This window comes from Lathamus discolor, chromosome Z (assembly GCF_037157495.1).
Source record: "Lathamus discolor isolate bLatDis1 chromosome Z, bLatDis1.hap1, whole genome shotgun sequence".
In the NCBI taxonomy this organism is placed as follows: domain Eukaryota; kingdom Metazoa; phylum Chordata; class Aves; order Psittaciformes; family Psittacidae; genus Lathamus; species Lathamus discolor.
In genome coordinates, this window is record NC_088909.1 from 19,952,455 (window position 1) to 19,970,393 (window position 17,939).

The following is a 17,939-nucleotide window of genomic DNA, read 5'->3' on the forward strand; positions in this document are numbered from 1 at the left end:
AATATGAAGTAACAATTATTAAAGGATTATGGTTTATTAATGCAGCTATTCATTGTAAGCGATTTTTAGTGGGTTGATTTCAAGTTAATTTCTAAAACCAGCATCTTTTGTTCAGAGAAGGAAGCTAAGTGTGTTACTGTAACATTGTGCCTTTCAGCACCCATTAGGTAGCATTTCAGTTTACTTTAATAGCAGGAGAATTTCAGAGCCATAAAGGGGGGTATTTGTTGTTTAGTTCCTTAAGGAGCTCAAAAGAGTGAGACTCTTATTTTTGTCTGAGTGTCTTTTGAAAGACACATAATTTTTCCATATTTGGGAGAAAATGAACAGGTGAATGTATTGGAGTTTCTTACTCCACAGAGATACATACTACACTGAATTAATCTCCAGAAGAGATATATGCATGAGGAAATTTCCTCTTCCCCACTCTTTCTCCCTTGGGATCTCTATAGACAGCAGAGGGATATATTTTGGCAGAGTATTTAGGTATTTTTCATTCTTCACGTATTATCTGTGATTACTTTTAATTATTTCTATTGATTTTAGGGAAATTTTATACCATAAAGTAAAAATACTTTGCCCTTGTCTGAATGAAAGAAATAATGTAATACTATGGAGGAAGATGGACTGGCAGTATTAAACATGCACATATGCATGACAATAAATCCACCAGTTCTTTCCTACAGCTCTTGATTTTGGAAAAAGTTTACACATTAGAATGATTTTTAAAAACCAAACTAATTATTAAGAGCTGCCAACTGTCACCATCTCCTTTAGCTCTTATTTAGGTATAGCTCAGGTAAAGCTTTATTCATTCGGAATTTTGCCTAGCAGAGATTGTAAGATTTGTTTGCAAGCATCATATTTAATTTATATAGTACCCCTACTTATTTGACAGTAGTAACACAAATGAATTAAAGTCTTACTTAAAATGCCATTTAAAATTATAGTAATATACAGTTAGAGCAGACAGTAAAATAAAAAGTTATTAAATAACTTTGTAGATGCAAACAGAAATTTAAATTAAAATAATTTTTGTTGCCTCATGCTTCCAGAAAGTCAGCACACAATACAGAAGTACAGAACATAGATAATAAATTTCAGAAGGTTAAAACAGGTGGCAATTAAAGAAAATAAAGCAAAATAAATAACAATTATCCCCAAACCTCTGTGTATTTCTCTAGTGATTGTGGAGCCCTTCTTTTCCTTCTTTATGCAGACCATTTCTGTCAAGGTCAGTTCTTTCCTAACCCTTGCAAAGAAATACACCACCACAGAAACAGAAGCAGATACTGCTTCATCTCTCATACACTGCTTAATCTTGGTACTGGTAGGGTTTTTTTTCCAGTTACTATCTACATAAGTTTTAAAAACTGCACTGTTGGGGGAAATAGTCTGCTTAGCATTTCCAGTGCAAGTATGCAAAACAACCAACGTGACAAAACATGCACACTGCTGAGCGCTTTAAATTGCTAAACAGCATTTAGCACAGAGTAATATTGTATCAGCTTTGTTCTTGAGAAAGATGGGCAGCAAGTGTGCTGCGGAAGCAAGCAGTATTATTTGTTGGGAGCTTCTTGCATTTTTTAATTAAAATAATATTGCTTGCCTCTTTATTGTTTATTATTTTACACTGCTTTGCTATTTGCATTCAAAGGGTTATCTCTTTCAAAGTTCACATCTAATGTCTTCAGGAGACAGGTAAGGAGTAGCTTTAAGTAATCCTTTTGACAACATTTAGTAGTCTGTGCAGACTGCTAACAGAGCTTTTTATTTCAAGTATCTCGGGGTGTGATACCAGATATAAATTGAGGAATTTCAGCAGACTTAGACTGAACAAACCTTTTGTGGTTAAAAATAAAATCCCTAGAAATTACTGGGAGGCACACCCCAGAATCCTTTTCCTTAGAAGAGAAGGGCGAGGATAAGCTGGCCCTAACACTTAATGTTTTCCCCTCAGTAAGATACAGGAAGAATTTGGAAGCTTTATTATTCCCCCCCCGCCCCCCCCCCCATTTATTTATTTATTTTTGCTTATTTTCTTCTTTTTCCTATATTCCCATGTACAGTTAAGACGGTCTTCATTTTGAAAGAGGCATATGTACATGGTCTGGGCTCTTCTTGTAGCTGAAATGCTAGCTGGTTGTCTTTGCTGAGAACGTGGTGAATGTGAGGGCTCAGTTTCCTGGGGTGTTATGACTCAAAGAATGATGCAACTCTACCTCAAGGGTCTTGATCTGTCTGGGAATGCATTTCTAAGAAGCCCTCAAAGGCAGCTGTTGTGTAGCAGCAGGTAAGCTGCCTGGATAAACCTGTTCTTTCCCTTAGCCTTTAGATCTTCAAACATGTTCTTTGATCTGTTTGTAATGAGAGTTTGTTGGAGGACTCCAGTATAGGCATTTACAGTGAATAATATTTTAATATTCTGAATGCTTCCAAATGGAAGTTTGGGTTGTATGTATTTGCTTGTTTTGTTATAAAATTATTTTGGTGGGTGGCAAAACACTGTAAAATTAAGTAGAGAACAGCATACAACTTTAATGTTAAATAGTTATGGCTACTGTGAGCTACTTTTGGTATGGGCTTTCTCTGTGACCCAAGCATAGCATCTGTCTCTCATGTAGTCTACATTTGTACTGAGGTGATGGTTCTGAAGTTGGAATCAATAAGCTGAGAGAATTAGTCATTATATCAGTATTGTGTCCTTTCCCAGGGAATTCAATCAGACACCATACACAATTAATTCGAACAAATCTAAGCAGGTTACAGTAGGATCAGGAGCAAGCATATATTCATAACAATCAGGCAACACCTGTATTAACTGTTTGGATTAAAATCAGAATTTGAATTAAAATTCGAGTGAGGCCCATTTGCCTTTAACTGTTTTTTGGAAATAATCAACTGCTGAAGTACATATTGAGGCATTTCATTAACCTTTAAAATAATGCCTGTAAGTGTTCCTTGGCTGAGATGTTAATATGCCAGTCATGCTGATGACCTGTTCACAAAAGCTGAATTACCAGCTGCATTTGCACTGATCTGCGGATGAAGAGTGCTATTTCAGAACTGAGTGTTGTTCTCAAACCATAACTGTATATACCTCTTTGAATGATAATACAACAAAAATGTTGATGAAAATGTGTCAGTTTTTACTGTGATGAGTATGAAACATAGCTTTTTAGATATCTGATGAGAAATCTTATACAATTAATAATAATTCATCCAAGGTAGACAGTTATGGCACTCCTGAAAGCTTATGGGGTGATATGGTGAGACATGGGGCAAGAAAGCAAGCAGTCTCAGTGGGGAAAGCTGCTTGACTAGCATTGCACAGCTGGTTGTTGCCCAAAAGAATAGAATTATCTATTCTAAGAGGGTAGCTTGTCTTCTGATAAGGTGACTGGTTGCAGGCTCACTAGCTGACACTGGTCTCCTGATCAGTGAGGTGCCTCCCTAACAAGCTGTGCATAAATTCAAGATTTAACATAGCACAAATCTCAAGCAGGTTGTCAGCTTGGACTGGGAAATTGAACAGTAAATGAGGAGGTGCACAGTGAGGTCCAAGAGCTCCCCTGGGGACAAGTGACAGATGCAGGAGCAGGAATGTGCTTTGCTTCGTGCTTCTGCCCCAGCTCCTGCTGCTGCATCCGCCCGTCTCAGCTGCTGATGTTGTGCAGTGGCAAGAAGGCAAAGATGAGGCAGCCTAAGAATTGGGACCATAGAAGGTAGAGAGATACTGGAAACAGTGAGGCATGAAGTTTGTGAATAAGTACTATCTTAGTTGCCATAACCTGGTCATTACTCTGGTCATTAAGTTTATCCTCCTGCTGCAATGAATAAATAATACAAGTTGTTTAGAATTACAGTGTCAGGCTGCTATGGAGGTCGCCCTTCAGTCCTGGCCTGACTGTTCAGTTAGTTTTTAATTCCATTATTACCAGTGTCTCTTTGAGATGAAACCTAGTCACAAGACACTCATCTCTGATTGCCTCGAAAGGTAGGTTTTAAATCTAAAACTGTGTAAAAGTGCTAACTCGAAAACAGTTGTAAGCAAAATAACTACAAATAAAGAGAAACTAGATATATCAACAGTACTTAGATATCTGTGCATTGGAAGAAACCTGTGAAAGAGAGAATGTTAGCCAGAGGAATAAATAAGGCATGTTGTAAGATTCAGGTTTCCTACTGTGTAAATGGCAGTCTTTTGTGTGTGATGATGGTTTTTGTGTAGGTATACCTAACCTGTGCCTGTTTTGGGATTTCCTTAAGATAGTAGTAATAATAATAACAACAATAATAATATAGGTATACTCCTCAAATGAGAAATATAAGTGATTCAAAGGATTTCACTAAGGGGGAAAAAAAGATGTGGTTATAGACCATAGGTAAAAGAAATGGGGACTGTTATGTCCAATAGTTAGTAAAACTAAAAACTAGGGCTAACAGATTTGTATCATAAAGCAAAACAGAAAGATAAGTCACACATCCTGCATTGTGATCACTGTGAGTATTTGACGGGAACATTGCCTAGATCATCTATTTACAATTTTTTTTTTTCATTGAATTAAAGCATAAACTCTGTCCTAGCTTCACCATGTAAAACTGAAATTACAATAGTCAAACCTTATCAGTTTCAGCTGCCACATATGAGGCACAATATCAAATAATCCTCCTCAGCCGTTCCTCAGCCTCTCTGTGGTTGCTAGAGTTACAGCTGATGACTGCTACTCTGTTGTGCCTCCTGGGAAGTCTCAAGTGTGTTGCTTCAGACAGAGACCAGCTCTTTTATAGGTAACTGGAGAGTTCAGACTGAAGGTATCCAGAATACAAATGTGTTTTCTTTTTAAGAATCAGTGTGTATGCTGATGACAGTGATATTTTGGTATGTGAGGGTCTGGCTACTCAGTGTCTGTCTGGGAAACATGCTGCAGTTTGTAGTTTGTGAATTAGGTTGTAAGGGATTACAATTTTTACGTACAGCAACAACTACTTAATGGTGACAAAGTTCCGTTTTGATTCTTCTGCTGATGGTATTTTAACATGAAGCATTGGGTATTTTGTAAAAGCAAGCAAAGATGTAATAAGAGGAGAACTAACTGAAAGCTCTCTTCCTTTTACATGATGACTGAATTGAAGAAATTAGTCCACTGAAGTACCAAGTACCAGGCAACCAAGATACCAGTACAGTTGGTAACCAAAGTATGCATGATTTGTTGATTAGTCTGATTAACCCAGAGATGATTCTCTTTTGGGGAAAAAAAAATAAAAAATCTGGTTTTATGGTAATTATTTAAAGCATTCCGACACTGAAATCTAATGCTTAAACAGCAAGCTGGCACAACGTGATCAGTGGCATTCTAAATTTTTACAATTTAAAATGTGCCATGTCACATTGCCTTCACAGTAGAGCCAGAGGTTTGTATTAGTTGCTGTGTTGTAGTAACTACTGTAGTAATCACAAGTGGTTCTTTGAGCCAAATGCATGCATGCAGAAGACATTTGTTTTCAAATGTCCCATTTTCAGTCAGGAGTACATCCAGAATGGTAAATAGGATGACCAGTCTTCAGATCACTATACTTAAAAATCTACCATTGAGATCTGTTGGTGTCAGAAAGGATCTGTGTGTATGACTGCTGCAGTAATGGGGCTTAAGAGTCATTGCACACAGTGGAATGTAATCACTAAATTAATTTATAAAGCCTTCCATACACTTTCTTGAGTGTAATTTCTTATTTCTGTTTGTGGTACTGTATATTAAAGCCTAGAGTTTTATAGATGAGCTTTTAATATGAATCATGCCTATCTATTTAGACTTCAAAAACCCAGTGGAGTTAAGGATTCAGTCATTCACCTTGATGCCTCCTTATGTTTGGACTTGCAGGTGATATGTACAAGCTGTCTCAGTTCTATTTGACTTCATGTTACTCTGATAGCCTTTTCTAATGTTATTGTTAACATGCTTTTGTTGTTTGTTGTTGTTTTTTTTTTTTTTTAATGCAATCAGATTAAGGAAGAAAAGGTCAGTGATAGGAGATCTTCCCTGGAGGATGTTGTGGCATCTGACACTGTATCTGGGTGACAGAAGCTGGCATTCAGCTGCTGTGGTATTAACGTAATTTTAAGGTGGCATCACCTTTTGTGTACAGTGATAACAGGGACAGTGAGCATTTTGCATTCAGTATTATTCAAATCCTTTACTCTGACATTTATTTAAAATATACCACTGGTACTGCTGAGTATTAATCTATTGTTTTCAAACATACTGTTTCTGGCATATTCCAAGATTGCAAGAGAAGGTCTTCTTTGGGGCCCCAGTGGGAGGTTGCTTAGGAGTTACAAATGTGGGTATAAGGTCAGAAATAAAAGATTTTTAATTAGTTTTACAATTATTTATGGAGGCTCCCTCCCAGAAAACCTGTAACAGTTCTGTTATTTAAACTGCCCAAATACACCACTGAGTGCAACACAGCAGAGAAATATTTTGGGTTGAACTCTTTCCTGTAAGTTAATCAGCATTTGTGCTTTTAGAGTAATGCAAAGTTTGAGGTTCCTGATATTTTTTTTCCTCTGCCAAGTCAAGTTTAGCTTCAAGTCCACATGGCTGTTGACACAAGTAGATGATGTTTCGTCTGAGACTGACACTGATTTAGCTGACTGTAGAGTTTGTGTTTAGAATGGCATGCTTAAAAAGCCACAGCCATGGCCTGAAAAGGTTTAGTCCTGCCTGAATTACTTATTGCAAATCAGCTGTGTAGATTTGTGGGTATAAGCTATTGTACGTGGCCCCAGAGATGAACTTTGAAAAGTGGGTCCTAACTTAAACCAGATTTTTCCTAATTTCCAGGGCACACTTGTTATATAAATGTAACATATAAATATGTGTTGTATAACTATAGGAAGTAGCTGGTGCATGTAAGTAGCTTACAAGAGGCCCAACACAGGAAACAAGCCAATATGCATTTGCCTGTACAGATCAATGTTGATTGCAAAAGCAGTGGTTTGCTCAAAAATGGTTTGTCAGAGTTCTCGCAATTGAAAAGAGGGACTGAACTGGTAAAACAAGGCAGCTATTTGGTTTCTGAGAAATAGTCACAAGCATAGAATTAGAGCTCTTGTTTGTTATTGTTCTGCTTTTTTTGTTTTCAGATAATGTTGTAGCATAGAAAATCTTGGGATGTAGAAAAAGAATGATCAGTAAATCTGCATTTAAGTAACAGTTGACTTCAAAGACTGCCTTTCATACTGGAGAAGTATTTTTGGAACATAAATGAATTTGCTTTGAATTCCTTTAGTTTGTATTCATACCTCCCTTCTGTCAGTTCCTTGTAATTTCATTGATAATATGTATCAGCTGTGTATTTAAAAAATAGTGTAGTGATGACATAATTAATATGCCAAATAGCACGTAAAGGAACCTTGACAGGTTTGTGGTTTACCAACATAATTTTACAAGATTAAGCTGGAGCTCTCAAACTGACCTACATGAGTTGGTTACTTAAACTCTCGTAATGCTGAAAATCAAGCTGTGTTATCAGCTAAGCAAGCAGCAAAGTCTTACTGTCTTCACTGCTCACCAGTTGGGCCTCTTTGCCTTAGTGGATCCAGTCATAATTCTCCATTAGTTTCAGAATATTAACTGCAGAGAGTAATTTTGATCTCGGCTACAAAACTATTTTTTAAAATGCATAATACAGTCTGAGATACAAAGGAAAAAATACTCATTAGGAAAACTGGAACATGGAACAAAAAAACAGAACACAAAATTTTATATGATTACAAGAGGTTTTATCTTTGGGAGGATGAAATGGCTTTATCTTGCATGTATTGGTCTTATGACCTTTTACCTAGTAGTATTTCCCATCAAAACAGATCAATAATCCTCTTAAGCAGAATGAATAGTGTAACCAGCTGGTGGTACCTGCTTTCAGCATCCTCTGGGTGGATGCTCAGCACAGTGGTCTCAGCACAGGCCCTGGCCAGCTTGAAAACAATATTTAGCACAAAATGCATCAGCAGTATTCAGGAACTTAGTGGTTGTTTTGGCTGTAGAGCTGAGGAGTGAATGAATGTGGCTTGTAAATATGCCTCTCTTTCATAGGAAAAGGTCACTTATTTCTGAGTAACTGTGTAGTTTATGGATTATCCTTGTCCCTGGGTATCTCTGTGATAGTAGTCTACTACTTGGAACTAAGGCAGTTATTTCTCTTGACCGTATTACAACCAGTTGTCTTTCTGGTGTGGAAAATGTGATGCTAAACTGCATAGACACAAGCGTGGTTTTGTTACCTGTATCCAAGACACACTGGAATTTGAAGTTCTGCTTTGTGTGCTGCACTGTGTAGCCGTATGTCAATACACAAGGTTTCTGGTCTCTTGATTTATCAGCTGAACACCTGTAAGTGTTCAGAATTCAGAATAAAAATTAATGTTCTTTTTGTGAATTCCCTTCACTAGAGGTAATCCAGAGGCTTTATTTCTTCAGTTTTGCTGGTGAGCTTACTGCACATAGCAATAATTATCTGAGATAAAAATCTACTGTACTTTGACTCCTGTTGATAGTAAAGCTCATTACACCCCCATTATAATTATTACCCTTCTTATGTATACCTCTTTAAACACTTCAAAAGCAGGCATCCAGGGGATGATGTCTTAAGAACCTATTTAAGTGATTAGGATGAATTATGTAAGATACTAACAGTATGTTCCCTCTGCATCACTTCAAATCTTACAAAATTTGGGGTGCATAATAATCAGAATGATATAAATAATGTGATTTGGTCTAACAGTTCTCTGATTCTAGTGTGCACTGCTCCACTGATGCAAATCTACCTCTGGGAGTAGTCCTGTTAAAGGCAATACAGGAGTACAAGCTGTAGGCAACAAGCAGATGGGATCTCTACCTGCAGTACTCCAGTAAATGGATGTCCTGTGAAGTGTAGCATAGGCAAGGGGCAGTTAGGAGAGGTAGAAATGGAACTAATAGCTAATAAAGATAACTTGAAAAAAAACAACGAAACAACCCAAACCAGACAGACATTTGCTGTGTCATGTTCGAAGATGTCTCATTCATAAACACTGACATATTTGTATATGACGACTTTAGGTATGTAGTGGTGATAACTCAAGGCCAAGGAGATTAAAAGTATCAGAAACGTAGCATTCCAGGACTTTACCCCTTGTTCTTTGACAACTGTCGTGGAGAGCAGGAGAGAACACAAACTTACATTAGCAATGAATTTTATTTCAGTGGTGAAAAGGTTCACTTCCAAGATCACAATCTTCAACATACAGAGGCCTGCTTTTCTAGTAAAGACAATTGAATTTTTTAGGAATGTATTTCTGCTCTACAAAATGACTTAAAAATTGAATTCTGAAGTGAATCATAGTGCAAAGTAAGACAAGACTATGTGGGTTTGGACGATGCAGCAAAAGTCTTTCCAGCTTTAGGCATTGCTGTTAACAATTCTGCTGTGTGGAATGCTGTGCTTCTTAGCACTTTCATAACCCTAATAATTTATACATAATTGCACATGTCTGAGGATGCTCTTTGACAATAATGGACAGCAAAGTCTAAGGAATGGAACAAACTTGACAAATACATTGATGCAGGTCTTGTAAAAGCAAAACCTTGTTTAACTTGCTGTGTAGAACTGGTTGTGTAAAGGCTATTAAATCCAGTATTTTTGAAGCTAAAATAAGTTGTTTGCACTGTGAATATGCATCTGAGATCTGGTGGAAATGAAAAAACAGTAGTGCAACACTTTGTTTCTCTGACCACATTTTAACCAAATTTTCATGCACTCCTTTTTTTTTTTTTTTTTTTTTTTTTTTTACTGTGGGATAGCAGTACTGACTTGTAGTATCTAATCGCTAAACAGTTACAGCAGTAAAGCTTAGGGGCCTGAGTAAAAGGCATCAGTGAGAGTGTAGGATGCTTGCTTTGTCTCCAAAATGTGATACTAAGTTGTCTATGTTAGACAGAGGTTTGGAGTCAACACTTCCGCTTCTCTGAAATTTTATTACTTGGATTGAGATCTTATTCAGACTTGTCTGTCCTTCTGGTATATGGGAAATGTCATGAGCGAGTGTCATGATCAAGATCTAACCTGGAAATGCCATGCATTCATGTACACAGCTTCTAGTTATATTATTAAGTAATAGCTGTTTCAATTAAACATTTTGCTTCCAGTCACAGTAAGAAAAATGGTAATAGTTTGATTCAGTAGAAATTTTTAAAAGCATATTAAATATTTAAACAAATTTATTTCTGCTGATGGCTGAGAGAGGCATCATCTGCTGGTGATCACATGGGAACACTGCAGGGATTCCTTTTAAATATGTAAATAAACTACTCTGTCCCTCCTGCTCCTTCTGGGTCTAAAACACCTGCTGATTTCATTGTAGTTGCAAGACTAATTAAAAAATGGGGGTCAGGGATGTGAAAATAAGTATCTGTAGATTGTTCTGACATTTAAAAATGCATGTAATAACACAATAAACAAAAGGATACTGTATTTTTAAGGAAAATAAGTCTACAGAATAGTAAGGTGAGCTTTATATGTACATATACATAGGGTAGCTGCTCATTTTCACTCGTAGATTGTTTTTTTTTTTCCTTTTAAGTTCTTGACAGGTTCTTTTCTGGTTTATGGTGCTCTCTGATGTAGTGGCACAAGTATTAGAATGTTCTGTATTTAGCATAGTTTCTTGTTTCTTTTCTAAACATGGACCACTTTCAGTAACACCACCACAATTTTGATATTTCAGGGTGTTTTACAGATTAAACATAATTTTGTCCAGACTACAAAATGAGATATCTCTTTATTATGGTTTAAAGATACAGAATCTTTTGGCTTGGTAATAAAGATTCCCCTCTTTCTACATCCCTCCCTCCATCCCTCTCCCCGCCCCCGATTTGTTCTACCAATTCCACCCCCCGAACTCATGCACAAAACCATAGTGATATATGTGGAATATGAATCTCTAAAACTTGGGACCTGAAGAGCTGGATGCACTCAGATGTGAGACGGATTCTGTTCTGCCAGCAGAAAATTGGGACATCCTTGGGCAATTTAGTGGAGAGTGCCAGAAACCTGATTCACAAGAGGGCTGTGTTAGCATACTTCGAAGGATGTTTTGGGACTGAATGTTGCTTCCTGTCCTGTTCCAGGAAGGTGTCCAGAACATCAGAGTGTGTTTCACATTTTGTCAGGCTGGGTTGGAAGGGAAACAGGAAGGACCAGCGTTTTCTGCATACTCCATTCTTAATAAACAGATTTTTTAAAAATGCTTCACAGTGTCTACAAATGTGCAGAAGCAGAGTCATGTAGTTAGTACAGTAAGTAAACAGTAAGTAGATCCTTGGCATGGGTGTTATTAGGTATAATGTATTGTTCTTCCAGAGGTACACAGTAGAACAAAAAGGAATATATTACTCCAAACAGTGAAGAGTTTCATAGTTACAACATGGAATGAGGCTTCCTAGAATAAACCTGCACAAAATCTTTTCTCTGCTTCCTTGGGAGTGGTTTTGAGACAAATCACCAAGAATTTTATAGGTTTAAATACTTAATTTGTGAGTATTTGAGGGATAAGTAGCTTTGTAATATCTGAGCAAAATTCAGCCATGCTTTATGTAAAGGTGGAAACAAATGTTTTCTTAGCGCACAAAGTGATTGGATGGTATGTTTAAAAAAAATCATACATTGCTAACTGTCTTTATGTCTTACTCTGCAAGAAGAAATGCAAATATGAGAGGATTGGTGTGCTTCAGTCTACCAGTGCATTACAGTGAAATGGATTTACAAATAAGTAAACAAACTGTTTTTGCTTGAATTCATTGTCACATTGGCAAAGTTGAAAGTGAGTGCTCTGGGTTGGTTGGGGTTTTTTTGTTTGGTTGTGTTGTTTGTTTTTTTTTTCCCACCCCAGAATTTTAGTAGATGCATATTTATCTGTTTGAAAACTGTGACAAAAATACCCAGCCAATCTCAGAACAATTTAACCTTAAAAACATCTTGATTTTGAATTCTTGCATGTTTGTCAGAGAGTCTGATATGGTAACATGTTTTCAGGAAAAGTATTTATGTGTTGAGTTTTGAGGAATGCTGATTCTTTTTTGACTATCCAACATACAATTCCATCTCTGTGAATCCTGAGGAAATACGCCTTCGTCAGTAGAGCAGGAACTTGTGAGTTAGGAGTCAGCTTTCAGGGTTTCCATGAAAACTTAAGTTACAAAGGCTTTAGTTTTTCAATTTTCCATATGCAGAACATGAATAAATGTATTTTAATTTTCTTTCTAGAGGTAGCTGTTTATTATTTCAGTCGTGTTGCATTTTAGTTTTCTTTATTTTGAGAACTATAGGTAAGCTTTCTTTTTTACAGAAGAACAGATATTTATTGGCAGGGATTTGGTTTGGATTTACTGTAGGCTAAGATAACTTTTCCTTGCCAGCTGTTCAGAACCACTTTGGAAGTATAAAAAAATACCTGCTCTGGGGGAAATTGATTATAATTCTGTCAAGCCATACTGAACTAACCAGAAGCCTGAAGGCTTGAAGTGCTACTTGAGAAAGTACAGCTTTTAATTTTACAGGGAGCCTGTGTCCCCTGATGATTTATGGCCTAGGCATGGCTACAGTCAGGCCTTTTGAGGTTTCACATGGTGAAGGGTGAGTAGGAAAAATTTTATCTCCAATTCTGTCTTGGGTACCCAAAGCTGATGTTGTTCCATCTCACTAGTATTTGTTAAACAAACTATCTACAAAGATCAGATTTATTTAGCCATTATTCAGTTACTCCAGCTACTGTAAAACAGGAAGCTAAAGCCCACTAAAAGGTGATTTTGTAAATAGAGCCTATTCCATTTCTATTGTACAAACAGAGCTTAGTGTCACAGATTCATGAGTTTGTGTGCTGCAGTTGTCTCACTACTGAAGTACACCAAATAAGGTCTCAAAATAGAGAGTGTTTAGCTTTCCAGGTACTGAGTGAGATTACCAAGTGGTCAGATGATTTTTTTATTTTTTGTTTGTTTAAATCCTGCCTGATAGCAAAGCTTTTTCTGAAAATTTAAAGCTGCATGAAGTATAGGCTGTTATTTTCAGCCATTAGAGGATATGCTGTTAGTTCCGTTTCTTACCATTCCTAAGGCCATAAATATGACTTAATAATTTCGCAATATGTGATTGTATCTTGAAGTTCCCATATGGTATGTATATGCCTAGTCAGCTTACATTTGCAGGCTGGTATCTGTACACTTGCAACATTGATGCAAACAACAGAATGCACAGAGTTTTTGAGGTGTATTTTAGGATTTGGAGTTGGATTGGTCAAGTTTCTGGGTTTGGGTTGGGCCTGCTGGGAGCCATTAGCAAGTTGGTGTGTAGTTCTGTATAGACTGGTTGTTTTCTGCAGTACTGAATTAATCTTCAATTTTCCATCCATTTTGAAAGAAAAAAGGGACAAAACTGTCACACTGTTTGTGGTTTTCAATTAGTTATAATGCGTTAGATATATTTTTAATACGTGTTTTCATACATTAACATAACTGGATTTATATTTTAAGTTTAAAATATAATCTTATTTAATTTAGGTAGCAGAAGGTGTATGGGTATGGGTTTTGGCCTAGGAATATGATCTGGGACTACCAAATTGAGATGCTTCTGGAAATGAGAATCTGTTGCCATGCCAGAGTTAATTGTGAAACACAGAACAAGTTTTGCAATCTCACCATAAGCAATTTTTCAGCTCTGTGATAGAAAAACTCCCATTTAGGTTGAGGAAGTACGTGGGATACCATCCCAGCTTGAAGTTTAGTTCCTCTGCTAAAGTGGAGAAGTGGACTAAGATGGAGACCAGCTACGGCCAGTCTTATGTCACATAAGCCATATTACTACCTCCCATTCTCTGTAGGCAGGCTGTCACAGACAGGCAGAGCTACTTTTGTCACCAGGGACCCTATTCCACCATCACAACTCTGCACTTTACTAAATATGCCCCAGACTTGAGCCTGTGGGTTTGTGTTTGGTTTTAGTTTTTTTCCCCATGTAGACATGTTACTTAACTGCTGACATCACCGGTATTCAGTGAGACTTGTAAGCTCACACTTATTAATATGTTTTTTACAGGTTAGTTCAGTTAAGCTAGACATCTTGTTTATTATGGCTTCCTGCCTGATAACAGCCTATGGACATAAGAGACATGCTGCAGAGTCACCAGGCAATGTCTTACTACCTTTTTTAGAAAGACGGAAGAAAGTTTGGGGAGAAACTGGTAAATGAACATGTCAATGGCAAGTGTGGAAAAACACTTTCCTCCTTCCCTTCTCCTTCTAACAAATCCTTAGTGTGAATGGATACTGCTTTTATTCACCACTGTCAGTAACACACTGAACTCAACTTCTCCTATCATAGTGGATCCACATTTTTACTAAGTTTTTCTAGGATTTTCGTAAGTTTGAAATTGTAATTGACTGAAGTGAAAGTTAAGGTGAGCCAGTAAATATTGCTTAAAAATTTTTTACCCTACATCTTGGAATGCTTCATGGAATGAGTCCTGTACAGGATGACAGGATTTCAGTTTAACATCCAGCTGTGAAGTGATCGCAAAGGAACATGGAAGTGTCTCCATTAGAGCCACTGACACCCTGCATCCCTAGCATACTTCTGGGCATAATTATAATCATAAAAATCTTTGACACCTTTCCTGATGTCTCGGCTATTACTTAAAGTTGAGCTGTTCTATGATGGCACAATAATTAAAAAAAAAAAGAAAAAGTAAAGCTTGGAGAAATTGTCGGTGACATGGACAGGGGTATTGACTGCACCATTATCAAGTTTGCCGATGACACCAAGCTGTGTGGTTCGGTTGATATGCTGGAGGGAAGGAATGCCATCCAGAGGGACCTTGACATGCTTGTGAGGTGGCCTGATGCCAGCCTTACGAAGTTTAAACATGCCAAGAGCAAGGTCCTACACCTGGGTCAGAGCAATCCCAGGCACAGCTACAGGTTGGGCAGAGAAGAGATTCAGAGCAGCCCTGTGGAGAAGGACTTTGGGGTGTTGATTGATGACAAAATGAACATGAGCCAGCTGCAGTGTGCACTCGCAGCCCCGAAAGCCAACTGTATCTGAGGTTGAAGGAGGTGATCCTGCCCCTCTACTCTGCTCTTGTGAGACCTCACTTGGAGTATTGTGTGCAGTTCTGGTGTCCTCAACATAAAAAGGACATGGAACTGTTGGAACAAGTCCAGAGGAGGCCACGAGGATGATCAGGGGACTGGAGCACCTCCCGTATAAAGACAGGCTGAGAAATTTGGGGCTGTTCAGCCTGGAGAAGAGAAGGCTGCGTGGAGACCTCATAGCAGCCTTCCAGTATCTGAAGGTGGCCTACAAGGATGCTGGAGAGGGACTCTTTACTAGGGACTGTAGTGACAGGACAAGGGGTAATGGGTTAAAACTTAAACAGGGGAAGTTTAGATTGGATATAAGGAAGAAATTCTTTCCTGTTAGGGTGGTGAGGCACTGGAATGGGTTGCCTAGGGAGGTTGTGAATGCTCCATCCCTGGCAGTGTTCAAGGCCAGGTTGGACAGAGCCTTGGGTGGCATGGTTAAGTGTGAGGTGTCCCTGCCCATGGCAGGGGGGTTTGGAACTGGATGATCTTAAGGTCCTTTCCAACCCTAACTATTCTATGATTCTAAAATAAAACCAACTAAACCTGACTGCAGTTTACGTGTTCGTAGCATACAAAAATATCTGTTTCGTTGCAATGTCTTAAATTCTCCCTTAATCTCTCAAACCCCTATGAATAAAGCGTTGGATTACCAAGTAAAACCCTTCGTCACAAGGAATTAGGCACTTTAGCCTCCATCTAAACCATTGCATAAGAATAGACATTATTGATGTCATGTTTTCCAAGTTGCAGTTGACTCATGTGATGCCTTCCCTCACTCTTTAAGATCTTGCTGGGATAAAATGTGCATCTCGTGGCTCTTTTAATTCTCTCTTTTTGAGTGGCTTTGAGGCACTAGCATGCATATGGAATGTAGCTAAGAGACAGTGGAGAACTTAGGTCTTGTTCGTGTGCATGCCGGTGAGTCCATAACAGAACTGTGGTAAATTGTGTGATTTCCTTCATCTATAGGATTAATAAAATAGGGTAATATTTTAATTACAGAAGAGTGTTTTTAATTAGGGTCTTGATGTGCCAATGTTTTCTGTCTGTAATATGCAAAAACTTAAAGGATATGTAGCTCATGATTCCCTCCTCCCTCTTCTCCAGCTACCATATTAAAACTTGCTGTGATACCACAGTTTTTGTACTTCTGTGTCCATTAGCTGTGACAATTCTATTAGATTTCATAGAATAAAGTGGATGTATTCCCCACTTCAGCTGGCACATTGTCAAAAACTGTCCAGCAAATTCTTGAGTTTCAAAGGTACTATCCCTATTTAAGGCAGAGGAAGTATAGAAGTTACCAGTACAGCTTTGAACCATCATTCAGTCCTCAGTGTTTACAAAGAAATTACATGCTTGCTATATGTTGTTAAAACAGACCCCAGTTTGAACCAATTTGCTTTATGACACTTGTGTAATCTTATCTCGTGAAAGGATTTCCGATTGCATTCATTTTTCTTCTTTTTTTCCTAATATAATAGCTTGTTGGATCTGCAGTGAGCATGAATTCCTATAATTTAGTATGTCCCTGTAATCTGGATAATTGCTTTTGTGAAGCTACTTTAGTTGAGCATCTTATTGTTTGCTGGACAGCAATTTATCTTGTAGATTATTGATGCTGCAGTCCATAACAGAACCAGCATGAGTTATGTTGGATTGATTATTTTTCTGTACTTCATCACATCATCAAGCAAGCATTGACTACTGTATTTACAAAACTGTCACTTGATGTCACATTTTCCTAGGACTTGTAACACCCTGTCATCATATACTTAAGAAGGTCTTCTCTAGAAGACCTAATTAGATGAATTATTACAGATCCATTATAGTTCTGCATTTTTTTCTGGTATGTTATTTTAAAATAGTAAAAGTCAAATTTATCTTCCAGTCTACAACACAAGTGCAGATTTCACCAGAGAGGTGATTAGACTGAAAGCTGGAATACAGTGTTTGCAGTCTGTTCCTGCTTCCCTTACCCAAACCCGTGTTCTGTGCACCCCTAGCACTGTTTGCACCCATGAACTGCTCTGGCCCACTGATCAATTTTGTGACTAGGCAGGGCTTTATAAAGCATCTTAAGCACCCAACAGAACAGAATAACTTTACAGTATTTTCTTTTCTAATGATAATTACATAATTGGACAGGTTTTAAGTTGTTGGTTGGGTTGGTGGTTTTTTTATTTTTTTTTCTATCTGATATGTAGATGCCAAAGTCTCTTTTGAGCATTCTTACTAAAAAGTCATAAAAATAATTTAGAAAAACAAATCTGCTAGGCTTCCCTCTATTATCAGCATCCCCAAATGCTTTTGGCAATGAGTAAATGCCAAGCATTTGTTATTTGGCACTTGACGAGTCACTCATTTCTTTACACTCAAACATGTTGCATAAGGTTGTGAAAGTTACGCTAAGCTAATAATTAAAAACCACAAAAAATCCACCTCCCTTGATCCAGCCTTTCTGATTTCCATCTAAATATTAGCATCAGGTCAAAAATACACAGGACCTTATATCCCATTAAAAAGTATTGTCTGTCTGGTGTTGGCAGAGGGTGCAGTGGGCTCTGAGCAGTTATAGGGGTGTTATCCTTACACTGAAGGGCTCGTCGTGTGTGGTTGCAGTAACACAGCTTGGTGGTCAGGTTTTGTCCATCTTTTCCTGAGATCAGTACATGTATGACATTGCTGTTTTGGAAGATGCTACATCAGATCTCTGAGATGCAGCTTTTCTTACATGCCCAGTCATGCAAGTTAAAAGCG

The 17,939-nt window shown here is 37.8% G+C and overlaps 1 protein-coding gene across 4 annotated transcripts in view; it reads left to right on the forward strand.

Annotated features, from left to right (window-relative positions):
• The window catches only part of SMPD3 (sphingomyelin phosphodiesterase 3), a 101,574-nt gene that overhangs the window by 44,798 nt on the left and 38,837 nt on the right, over positions 1 to 17,939 (forward strand). Inside the window, exon 1 of one of the 4 annotated variants that reach the window (XM_065663400.1) lies at positions 4,799 to 4,815. The exons of the other annotated variants lie outside the window; for them this stretch is intronic. The gene's annotated coding sequence lies outside the window, so the exon portion shown is untranslated. Of the gene's footprint in view, positions 1 to 4,798; positions 4,816 to 17,939 lie in introns of those variants that run through there. 4 annotated transcript variants of the gene reach the window in all.